The sequence below is a fragment of the Gambusia affinis genome, linkage group LG07, assembly GCF_019740435.1.
Source record: "Gambusia affinis linkage group LG07, SWU_Gaff_1.0, whole genome shotgun sequence".
Classification (NCBI taxonomy): domain Eukaryota; kingdom Metazoa; phylum Chordata; class Actinopteri; order Cyprinodontiformes; family Poeciliidae; genus Gambusia; species Gambusia affinis.
The window spans coordinates 2,567,392-2,578,687 of record NC_057874.1 but is presented as its reverse complement, the minus strand read 5'-3'; positions in this window follow the sequence as shown (position 1 = coordinate 2,578,687).

Genomic DNA, 11,296 nt, shown 5'->3' with positions numbered 1-11,296 from the left:
TGAGCAGTCTGACCGGAGGAAAGCATAGTCTGAAAGCGGAGTGTGGCGGAAAAGGCAGTCTGATGCAGTCTGTGGAAAAGGCAGTCTGGAAAGCAAGTCTGATTGGAAAACACTGATCTGACAGTGGAAAGCGCAGTCTGGAAAAGCGCAGTCGACGGTGGAAAAATACAGTCACGGTGGAAAGCAGTCTGGCGATTGAGTCTGAGGAAAAGCGCAGTCTGACGGTGGAAAACGCAGTCACCGGAAAAGCATAGTCTGACGATTGAAGCAGCGCAGTCTGACGGTGGAAAAGCGCAGTCGCGGAAAAGCGCCAGTCTGACGATTGGAGAGCATAGTCTGAAAGCGCAGTCTGACGGATTGGAAAACAGTCTGGAAAAGCGCAGTCTGACGGAGGAAGCGCCCAGTCGCGGAAGCGCAGTCTGCACGGAGAAGCGCAGTCGCGGAAGCGCAGTCACGGAAGCGCGAGCGAGTCGCGGAAAAGCATGATCGCGGAAAGCGCAGTCTGCGGAAAGCATGATCGGAAAGCGCAGTCTGTGGAAAAACAGTCTGGAAGCGCGTCTGACGATTGGAAAGCGCCAGTCTGATTGGAAAAGCCAGTCGGCGATTGGAAAGCAAGTCACGGCGATTGGAAAAGCGCCGTCTGACGATTGGAAAACGCAGTCTGACGGTGGAAAAGCGCAGTCGCGACGGTGGAAAAGCATAGTCTGACGATTAGCGCCAGTCGACGGATTGGAAAAGCGCCAGTCTGGAAAAGCGCAGTCTTGACGATTGGAAAGCGCCAGTCTGACGGATTGGAAAGCGCAGTCGCGGAAAGCGCCAGTCTGACGGATTGGAACGCAGTCGGAAAGCGCAGTCTGGAAAGCGCCAGTCGCGAGCGCGGTCTTGACGATTGGAAAGCGCAGTCACGGAAAAGCGCTTAGTCTGACCGGAGAAGCGCAGTCTGAGCGCCAGTCGCGGACGGTGGAACGCAGTCGCGGAAAGCGCGCAGTCGCGGAAAGCGCAGTCGCGGAAGCGCAGTCACGGAAAACAGTCTTGACGGTGGAAAGCGCAGTCGCGGAAAGCGCCAGTCGCGGAAAAGCGCAGTCGGAAGCGCGCAGTCTGACGATTGGAAAAGCGCCAGTCGCGGAAAGCGCAGTCGACGGCCGTGGAAAAGCATAGTCGCGGATTGGAAGCGCAGTCGCGGAAGCGCCAGTCGCGGAAAAGCGCCAGTCGCGGAGCGCAATCTGAAGCGCAGTCTGGAAGCGCAAGTCACGGATAGCATAGGCGGCGGAGGAAAGCGCAGTCGCGGAAAGCGCGGTGCAGAAAGCGCCAGTCTGGAAAGCGCTTGATCTGACGGTGGAAACGCAGTCGCGGAGAAAGCGCAGTCGCGGAGGAAAGCGCAGTCGCGGAGGAAAGCGCAGTCTGGCCGGTGGAAACGCAGTCTGGAAGCGCGTGCGGTGATTGGAAACGCAGTCTGACGGAGGAAAAGCGCAGTCTGCGGCGGAAAGCGCAGTGTGGAATCGCCAGTCGCGGAAAGCGCCCAGTCACGGAAGCGCCATCTTGACGGTGGAAAACGCAGTGCGGAAAACGCAGTCTGGAAGCATAGTCTTGACGATTGGAAACGCAGTCGAGAAAGCAGTCTGTGGAGAAAGCGCAGTCTTGTGAGAAAAGCGCAGTCGCGCTGGAAAATCAGTCTGTGGAAAGCGCAGTCGCCAGGAAAATCAGTCTGTGGAAAAGCGCAGTCGCAGGAAACGCATAGTCTTGGGGAAGCGCGCAGTCTGTGGAAAAGCCTTAGTCTGACGGTGGAAACTTAGTCTGACGGATTGGAAGCAAGCCAGTGACGGTGGAAAAGCGCAGTCTGGAACCGCATGTGCAGAAAGCGCCAGTCTGACGATTGGAAAAGCAGTCTGGGAAGCGCAGTCGACGATTGGAAAACGCAGTCTGACGGATTGGAAAGCATAGTCGTGATTGGAAAAGCCAGTCTGAGCGCCAGTCGGAGAAAGCGCAGTCGCGGAAAGCGCCAGTCTGAGCGCCAGTCTGAAGCGCATAATCTGGAAAAGCGCAGTCTGGAAAGCGCCATAGTCACGGAAGCGCAGTCACGGGAAGCGCAATCGCGAGAAAGCGCAGTCGCGGAGGAAAGCGCAGTCACGGAGGAAAGCGCAGTCGGAAGCGCCACGGTGGAAACGCAGTCTGACGGATTGGGCAGTCACGAGCACTTAGTCTGACGATTGGAAAACGCAGTCTGAAAGCGCCAGTCACGATTGGAAAGCGCAGTCGCGGGAAAGCGCCTTAGTCTGACGGATTGGAAACGCAGTCGCGGAAAGCGCCTGTCACCGATTGGAAACGCCAGTCTGAAAGCGCCAGTCTGACCGATTGGAAACGCTTAGTCACGGAAGCGCAGTCGCGGAAGCGCTGATCTTGACGATTAGAGCCGCAGTCTGGAAAGCGAGTCTGTGGTGAGCGCAGTCTGTGAGAAACGCAGTCGCGCTGGAAAATGCAGTCTTGTGGAAGCGCAGTCGCAGGAAAATGCAGTCTTGTGAGCGCAGTCGCAGGAAAAGCAGTCTTGATCTTGGGGAAAGCGCATAGTCGCAGGAAAAGCAGTCTGACGATTGGAAGCCAGTCTGACGGTGGAAAACGCAGTCTGACGGTGGAAAGCGCAGTCGCGGAAAACGCCAGTCTGATTGGAAAGCATAGTCTGGAAAGCGCAGTCTGACGGTGGAAACAGTCGCGGGAAAGCGCAGTCTGACGGTGGAAAAGCGCAGTCGCGGAAAAGCGCCAGTCACGGCCGATTGGAAACCAGTCTGACGGCCGATTGGAAAAGCAAGTCGCGGAAAAGCGCAGTCTTGACGGATTGGAAAAGCGCCAGTCGCGGAAAAGCGCCAGTCACGACGATTGGAAAGCGCAGTCGCGGAAAAGCGCAGTCTGACGGTGGAAGCGCGAGTCGCGGAAAAGCGCAGTCTGACGAAGAGTAAGCGTCACGGAGCGCCCAGTCGCGGAAGCGCAGTCTGGAAGCGCAGTCTGGAAAGCGCGGTCGCGGAAGCGCAGTCTGAGCGCAGTCTGAGCGCAAAGCGCAGTCGCGGAAAGCGCCAGTCGCGGAAGCGCAGTCTGGAGGAAAGCGCAGTCGCGGAGGAAAGCGCAGTCTGACCGATTGGAAAGCAGTCTGACGGTGGAAGCCTTAGTCACGGAAAGCAGTCACGATTGGAAAAGCGCAGTCACGGAAAAGCGCGATCGGATTGGAAAGCGCAGTCGAAAGCAGTCTGAGAAACGCAGTCGGAGGAAAACAAAGTCTGACGGCGGTGGAAAAGCAGTCGGAAAGCGCCAGTCTGACGGTGGAAAAGCGCAGTCTGGAAAGCGCGCAGTCTGACGGAGGAAAGCGCATAGTCGCGGAGGAAAACAAAGTCTGTGGAAGCGCAGTCACGGAAAGCGCAGTCTGACGATTGGAAAGCGCAGTCACGGAAAGCGCAAGTCTGTGACGGAGGAAAGCGCAGTCTGGAGGAAAACAAAGTCACGGTGGAAAGCGCAGTCTGGAAGCGCGTGCGGCGGTGGAAAGCGCCCGGTCACGAGAAAGCGCCAGTCTGGCGGTAGAAAAGCGCATAGTCGTGATTGGAAAAGCGCATTCGGAAAAGCGCGCAGTCGCGGAAGCGCACTCGCGGAAAGCGCCCAATCTGGAAGCGCAGTCTGGGCATAATCGGAGCGCAGTCGACGGAGGAAGCAGCAGTCGCGGAGGAAAGCGAGTCGGAAAGCGCCAATCTTGACGATTGGAAAAGCGCAGTCTGACGATTGGAAAGCGCCAGTCTGGAAAGCGCAGTCTGACGGATTGGAAAACGCAGTCAGGAAAAGCGCCAGTCGTGATTGGAAAAGCGCAGTCTGAGCGCAGTCTGACGATTGGAAAACGCAGTCTGGAAAGCGCAGTCTGACGGAGGAAAAGCAGTCTGCGAGCGCAGTCTGAATTCGACATAGTCTGGAAAGCGCAGTCTGGGAAAGCGCCAGTCTGATGACGGTGGAAAAGCAGTCTCGCGGAAAGCATAGTCTGTGGAAAAGCGCAGTCTGGCGGAAGCGCAGTCGCTGGAAAATCTGATCTGTGGAAGCATAGTCGCAGGAAAATCATCTGGAAGCGCAGTCACGAAGCGCAGTCTGGGAAGCGCAGTCCGAGAAAAGCGCCAGGCTGACGGAAGCGCAGAGCGACGGAAAGCGCAGTCGCTGGAAAATGCAGTCTGGCGGAAAAGCGCAGTCACGCAGGAAAATGCAGTCTGTGGAAAGCGCGGTCTTGCAGGAAAAGCGCAGTCTGACGGTGGAAAGCGCAGTCACGGAGAAAGCGCCAGTCTGACGGTGGATTAAAAGCAGTCTGGAGCATAGTCTGACGGAGGAAAGCGCCAGTCTCGGAAGCCAGTCTGACGGAGAAACGCAGTCACGGAGAAAGCGCAGTCGCGGAGGAAAGCGCAGTCGCGGAGGAAAAGCGCTTATTCTGACGGATTGGAAACGCAGTCGCGGAGGAAAGCGCAGTCACGGAGGAAAACGCAGTCGCGGAGGAAGCCAGTCACGGGATTGGAAAACGCAGTCTGAGCGCATTCTGCGGCGTGGAAAAGCGCAGTCTGGAAAGCGCAGTCTGGGAAAGCGCAGTCGACGGTGGATTGGAAGCATAGTCGTGATTGGAAAAGCATAGTCTGAAGCGCAGTCGCGGAAAGCGCAGTCGGAGCGCCAGTCTGACGGTGGAAAAGCATAGTCGGATTGGAAAAGCGCCAGTCTGACGGAAAAGCGCCAGTCTGCGGAAGCATAATCTGAAGCGCAATCTGGAAGCATAATCTGGAAAGCGCAGTCTGACGGAGGAAAAGCATAGTCGCGGAGGAAAGCGCAGTCGCGGAGGAAAGCGCCAGTCACGGATCTTGAGTCTGACGGAGGAAAAGCGAGTCTGGAAAAGCGCAGTCGACGGCGGAGAAAAGCAGTGTGGAAGCGCAGTCTGGAAAGCGCAGTCACGGAAAGCGCATCTGCGGAAAGCGCCAGTCTGAGCGCAGTCGCGGCGCCAGTCTGGAGAAAAGCGCAGTCTGACGGTGGAAAGCAGTCACGGAGAAAGCGGAGTCTTGTGGAAGCGCATAGTCTGAGGAAAAGCGCAGTCTTGTGAGCGCTTAGTCTGGAAAAGCGCAGTCTGTGAGCGGAAAAGCAGTCGCGGAGGAAAGCGCAGTCTGGATCGCAGAGGCGGCGGAGGAAGCGCAGTCACGCGGAAGCGCAGTCGCGGAAAGCGCCAGTCTCGGAAAGCGCAGTCTGGAAGCGCAGTCACCGGAAAAGCAGTCTGGAAGCGCAGTCTGACGGTGGAAGCAGTCTGAGAAAGCGGAGTCTGTGGAAGCGCCAGTCTGGAAGCGCAGTCTGGAAAGCGCAATCTGAGCGCAGTCTGCGGAAAGCGTGATCTTGAGCGCGTCTGGAAGCGCAGTCTGACGATTGAAACGCAGTCGCAGGCATAGTCTGACGATTGGAAAGCGCAGTCGCGGAAAAGCGCAGTCTGGACGGTGGAAAATGCAGTGCGGAGGAAAATGCAGTGTGGAGGAAAACGTAGTGCGGAGGAAAACGCAGTGCGGAGGAAAACGCAGTGCGGAGCGCAGTCGCGGAAAGCGCAGTCTGGAAAAGCGCAGTCTGGAGGAAAGCGCAGTCGGAGGAAAGCGCAGTCTGTGAAAGCATAGTCTGGAGGAAAAGCGCAGTCTGGAGGAGAAAAGCAGCAATCTGGAGAAGCATAGTCACGGAGGAAAACGCAGTCTTGTGAGGTCTGGGAAAAGTCTGACGGTGGAAAGCGCAGTCGCGGAAAGCGCTTATTCGCGGTGGATTAAACGCAGTCTGGAGCGCATTCGTGATTGGAAAACGCAGTCTGGAAAATGCATTGCGGCAGTGGAAAGCGCAGTCTGACGGAGAAAGCGCTCGCGGAGGAAAAGCGCAGTCTGTGGAAGCAGTCGCGGAGAAAAGCAGTCTGGGAGGAAAGCAGTCGGAGGAAAAGCGCAGTCTGTGGAAGCGCGCAGTCTGCGGAGGAAAGCATAGTCTGACGTGGAAAAGCAGTCTGGAAGCGCGTGCGGCGATTGGAAAAGCGCAGTCACGGAAAAGCGCATTCACGGCCGGTGGAAAACGCAGTGCGGAAAAAGCATTGCGACGGTGGAAAGCGCCAGTCGGAAAGCGCAGTCGCGGAAGCGCCAGTCGCGGAAAAGCGTCTGACGGTGGAAAAGCATAGTCTGACGGTGATTGGAAAAGCGCCAGTCGCGGAAAGCGCAGTCACGACGGTGGAAAATGCAGTCACGGGAAAAGCGCAGTGCGGATTAGGAAAATGCAGTCGCGGAAAGCGCGGTCTGCGGAGGAAAACGCAGTGCGGAGGAAAGCGCAGTGCGGAGGAAAGCGCAGTGCGGAGGAAAGCGCAGTCTGGCGGAGCGCAGTCGCGGAGGAAAGCGCAGTCGCGGAGGAAAGCGCAGTCGCGGAGGAAGCGCAGTCTGGAGGAAAAGCGCAGTCTGTGGAAAATGCAGTCTGAGCGCAGTCTGACGATTGGAAAATGCAGTCTGAAAGCGCAGTCACGGAGAAAGCAGTGTGGAGAAAGCGCAGTGTGGAGGAAAGCGCAGTCACGGAGGAAAAGCAGTCGTGGCGGAAAAGCGCAGTCGGAGAACGCAGTCACGGAGAAAGCATAGTCGCGGAGGAAAAGCGCAGTCTGTGAGCGCAGTCTGGAGGAAAAGCGCAGTCTGACGGTGGAAAACGCTTATTGCGGATTGGAAAGCGCAGTCACGGAAGCGCATTGTGCGGCGATTGGAAGCAGTCACGGAAAATGCATTCTGACGGTGGAAAGCGCGTCGCGGAAAAGCGCAGTCTGAAGCGCAGTCGCGGAAAGCGCCAGTCGGAAAAGCGCAGTCTTGACGGTGGAAAAGCGCAGTCACGGATTGGAAAGCACAGTCTGGAAAGCGCAGTCTGACGGCGGTGGAAAATGCAGTCACGGAAAGCGCAGTCACGGATTAGAAAATGCAGTCACAGCGCAGTCGGCGGAGAAGCGCAGTGCGGAGGAAAGCGCAGTGCGGAGGAAGCGCAGTCACGGAAAATGCAGTCGCGGAGGAAAAGCACAGTCTGGAAAAGCGCCAATCTGTGGAAGCGCAAGTCGGAGGAAAGCGCAGTGCGGAGGAAAGCGCAGTGCGGAGGAAAGCGCAGTCTGGAGAGCGCGCAGTCGCGGAGAAGCGCAGTCTTGGAGGAAAGCATAGTCGCGGAGGAAAGCGCAGTCACGGAGGAAAGCAGTCTGTGAAAAGCGCAGTCACGGAGAAAAGCGCAGTCTTGGAGGAAAGCGCAGTCATTTGCGCACTGGATTTTGCGCTCTGAGTGCGCTCTGAGTGCAGTCGCACTGAATTTTCCGGAACGCAGTTCCCAGAACGCAGTGCCCAGAACGCAGTCAAAATGCAGTGTGTAAAATTGCTGTGCAAATCAAGTGCGCTGGTTTACAGGGGTCTCATCAATAAGGGGTATGTCATGACTAATTATGTTTGCACACCCCAAATCACTGTCAATTTCTACAAAAACTGATGAATAATCTCTAAGAAGGGTCCTCAGCTGCCCTTGATGTATACTGGGCAGTTGGAAGAGGTCAATGGCCTCAATTTGGTCCTGTACAGTTGGGACTACCACTTGAGAAGACACCTTAGCTGTATATGAGGGCTCTTCTTTAACACCGGCAGGCAGACTGATAACATTAACATGATGCAGAGTACCTACAACAGTATTTGGGTAAAGCAAGATATCTGTAAAGCCTACATTAACAACTGGTATGTAGGTTGTGCCTCACACCACACTGACCAGGGCAGGAGAAGCAAGCAAACCTCCAGGCAAACCTTCCTCAGGAGGCTCAAATAGTGCAGCCTGTGACAGCTGATCAGAGCATGTAGCAGCCTCAAGCTTCATAACCCCACCTGGGACTCTGCATGCTGCACGACCTCGCACCTTTAACTTCCCCACACAGTCTGAAAGCATCTAAAGAATGCTCCATAAACTGATCCCTCAACAATACAGCACCATTAACCATGCTAGTGGGTGCAGAAGCTTTAACCTTCTCCATTAATCCCATTAGTGCAAGGGAAAATTGAAGGATTTCACCCTCCTGCTGCTTTCTAGAAAAGAAAGCCTCTTGCAATGAGACATAGGAATCAGTACAACCATATACCTCTTTTAGCACTCTAATAATGCAAGCTGGATCAGTCCATTCAGCACTAGGACGGTATCTAAGTTCCTCTCGTGCCTCACCCTCCAGATGATCATACAAGTAAAAAGCCTGATCAACAGGTGATAAGTGACGTGCCCTTATACAGGCTTCAGCCTCCTCCAACCACTCATTTAACCCTATTCCTGATCTTCCCCTGAACATTGGACATTTCCTGTCACGAGGCACGAACACCAACCTCTCTGACACAGGGGGACCCGGGGCAGGCTGAGCACTCTGAGATGTGCTGGGAGTAGAAGGAGCAGTAGAAGTACCTGGGGCAGAGCGTGACTGCTCCTGTTGTAATCGTTCGTTGTCTGCTTTCAAGTGGGCAATCAAGTCCCGCATTTCTTGGATCTCCTCCTCCTCCATGACCTGGATCCTTTGTGATTAATGGGCTCGCTGCTGTTTTGCCTGTACACACAACACAATTCTCTTCCAAAGCAAATAAAATACAATGCCACTACACAAACAGAAAAAAAAAAAAAAAAAAAAACTCCTGAAGAATCAAGTCTCACTTTATACAGCAGGTCCTGCCGACAACGCCAATTTGTGGCAACCTGGGGTGGATTTTCTTTATTATAAGACCCAAATGTAAGATGTTAAAAGTTAATATGGGAAACCAACAACACCACCTGGAATAACTCCAGGAAAATATAATAGTAAGGATTATAAGTTCTACTGGAAATGAGACAAGATTCAGAAAGTTCTACAAAAATTTATTACACTTCAATATGCTTTAGTTTAAAAATATTAGCAATAACCTGAAATTGAATGGTTAAAACAGTGAATGCATTTTTAATTAATTTGATTATAATAAAAAGTTTAAATTTCAAAGGAAACTGAGGCTTACCAGTGGGGGGCGGGAGGGAGGGTCAAAAAAGGGGCAACATCCAGTGAAGAAAAGGGATCACCCTGGAAACTACAAAAACACGGCAAACAAAAAAAGGTAGGCGGTCCAACAAAACACACAAGACAAGACACCACCACCAGGGGTCACCACCGCCACCACAGAAGCCTCAGTCCCTAAAAGAAAGACAAAAATGAAACAATACGAGTAAAACAGTGGTACGATGGCACTACAATATTGCCCTTTATCCAGTTAATAGTGCCATCAATGCTCCCGGCAGCAGGTAGTTCAGGTAGATCTTTTAAAGCATTTCTTTTTAGGCAAAACAGCAGCGAGTGTCAATCCCGATATAATGGTGGTCATCAGGAGGCTAAAAAAATTAGAGCAAAAATATCAATACAATTGGTGACGAAAACTATAACTTATAGTAGCTGCTTACCTGTTGCACTACCAGGCTGCTAGATAAACGGGTTCACAATTCCGCCTATGCAGCTCAGCTGTAACAAAATGCTATGTAAAGGCGTTGTTTACATGGGGTGGATGTTACCTAGCCACGCTAGCCCTTACCTTCCCGGCAGCAAGCAAACAAACAGATCGGTCCAGATGTTGGAGGAGCAGCAAAGGAGGCTAAACAGATCAAACCAGTTCGCACTAATGGCTACGATTAAAGCCGATACACAAAGAAACAGCCACGCTTACCCAGCACAGTTCAGCAGACAAATGAAGCAGAAAGATACAACGTCATGACGCAAGCAGCCTCGTGACAGGTGGAGAGCTGCTTATATGCAGCAGCCGAAATTGGTCTTAAAGTGGCAGCGTACCATTTATGCTGCTACAATGGCAAAATGTGAATTTTTTTTGTTCATAACTGCATTCCAACTAACAGGAAGAAGGTTTAGTGTTGTTAATTAGGCATGCTTTTTATATTCAGTTTTCCTTTTTATATTTAAACAACTTGTTTAAGGACACTGAACAAGGACAACTTGTTCAGTGTGTCTTTTGTTAGATACTGCTTCAGTGTTAATTAAGAAAAAATATCATTTGTCTTTGTTTTATGTATTTGAAAAACTTGAAGCGCAGGTTCATCTCCAACAACCAAAGATAAGGTTGATTCTTTTTAATTCTTTTACAGCCACTGGGCATCTTTGTGCTTGTAGTTGAATAAAAAGGTATTCTGCAATGTTTTGTTTTTCTGTAATCATTTTCTGATGTCGGTCATAAGTTATTGATGATTTTGTTTAAATTTAATATAGCTGACGTAATATGGAACAAAGGACCCTACTAGGTAAGTAAGTATGTGTAATTTATGAAAATAATATGTAAATCTAGTACCCATCTGACGTATTTTTTAGAAAGTTAAGAGTCCCCGTCAAGCATTGTCTAGACAGGTTGATGACCTTACTTTTGAAATTGAGTTATTTGAAGCTGTGAATAGGTTAATACAGCTATAAATATTGTCAAATATTTTTTGAGGTTGTAGAACCTCTAGAAAGAGTGGTCCCCACAAATGATAAAAAAAAGTTAGTCCCCACTCCCCATGGAAACCAGTCTGTGTGTGTGTGTGTGTGTGTGTGTGTGTGTGAATGGCCTGTGGTCCTTTCTGCCCATGAGGAACAGGGGGCTGGGTGGAGGGACGTCCTGCCTGTTATCGTAAGTCTCGGATGGAAACAGAACGAGTTAAAACAGAAAACCAGCAGTGAACTGATCCAAACCGATCGTTATTTAACTGACGTTAGGGATGCACTGATATGAAAGTCTGTCTTAATATCTCTGTTATGGCCGATAACAAATATTTATTTTTATGTATTTCGCTTTCCTTTTGTTGCCAAATCCTCTTCCCCTCTGCAACCTGAAACAAATGGCAACAAGATGAAAATGAACATCAGGTATTGGACCAATATTGGTCGTTAAAAACATGACAAACATGGCCGAGGCGAGGATGCAGATATATTGCGGATCCCTAGATTCTACAAAGATCAGACAAGGCAGAATTAACTGGACAGCTCCAGACAAACCTGAAGATTTCTGTTGGTCCATCTGGAAGATCAAACTGTTCCGAAGGTCAGGATTTTAATTTAAACCACATCAATCTTAACGCTAAAAATTTTAAAGTTACAGTATCATGTAAAATTGACTTTGAGCTTTACATCATGTCATAATATTCCTGCATTTAAAACCTATCTGGAGTGTTGCCTTGATTCTTTCATCCATGTTTGAGAAATCCTTTAATCTCCAGGGCAACCATTCAGGTTTGTCGAGTGTTTGGAAGA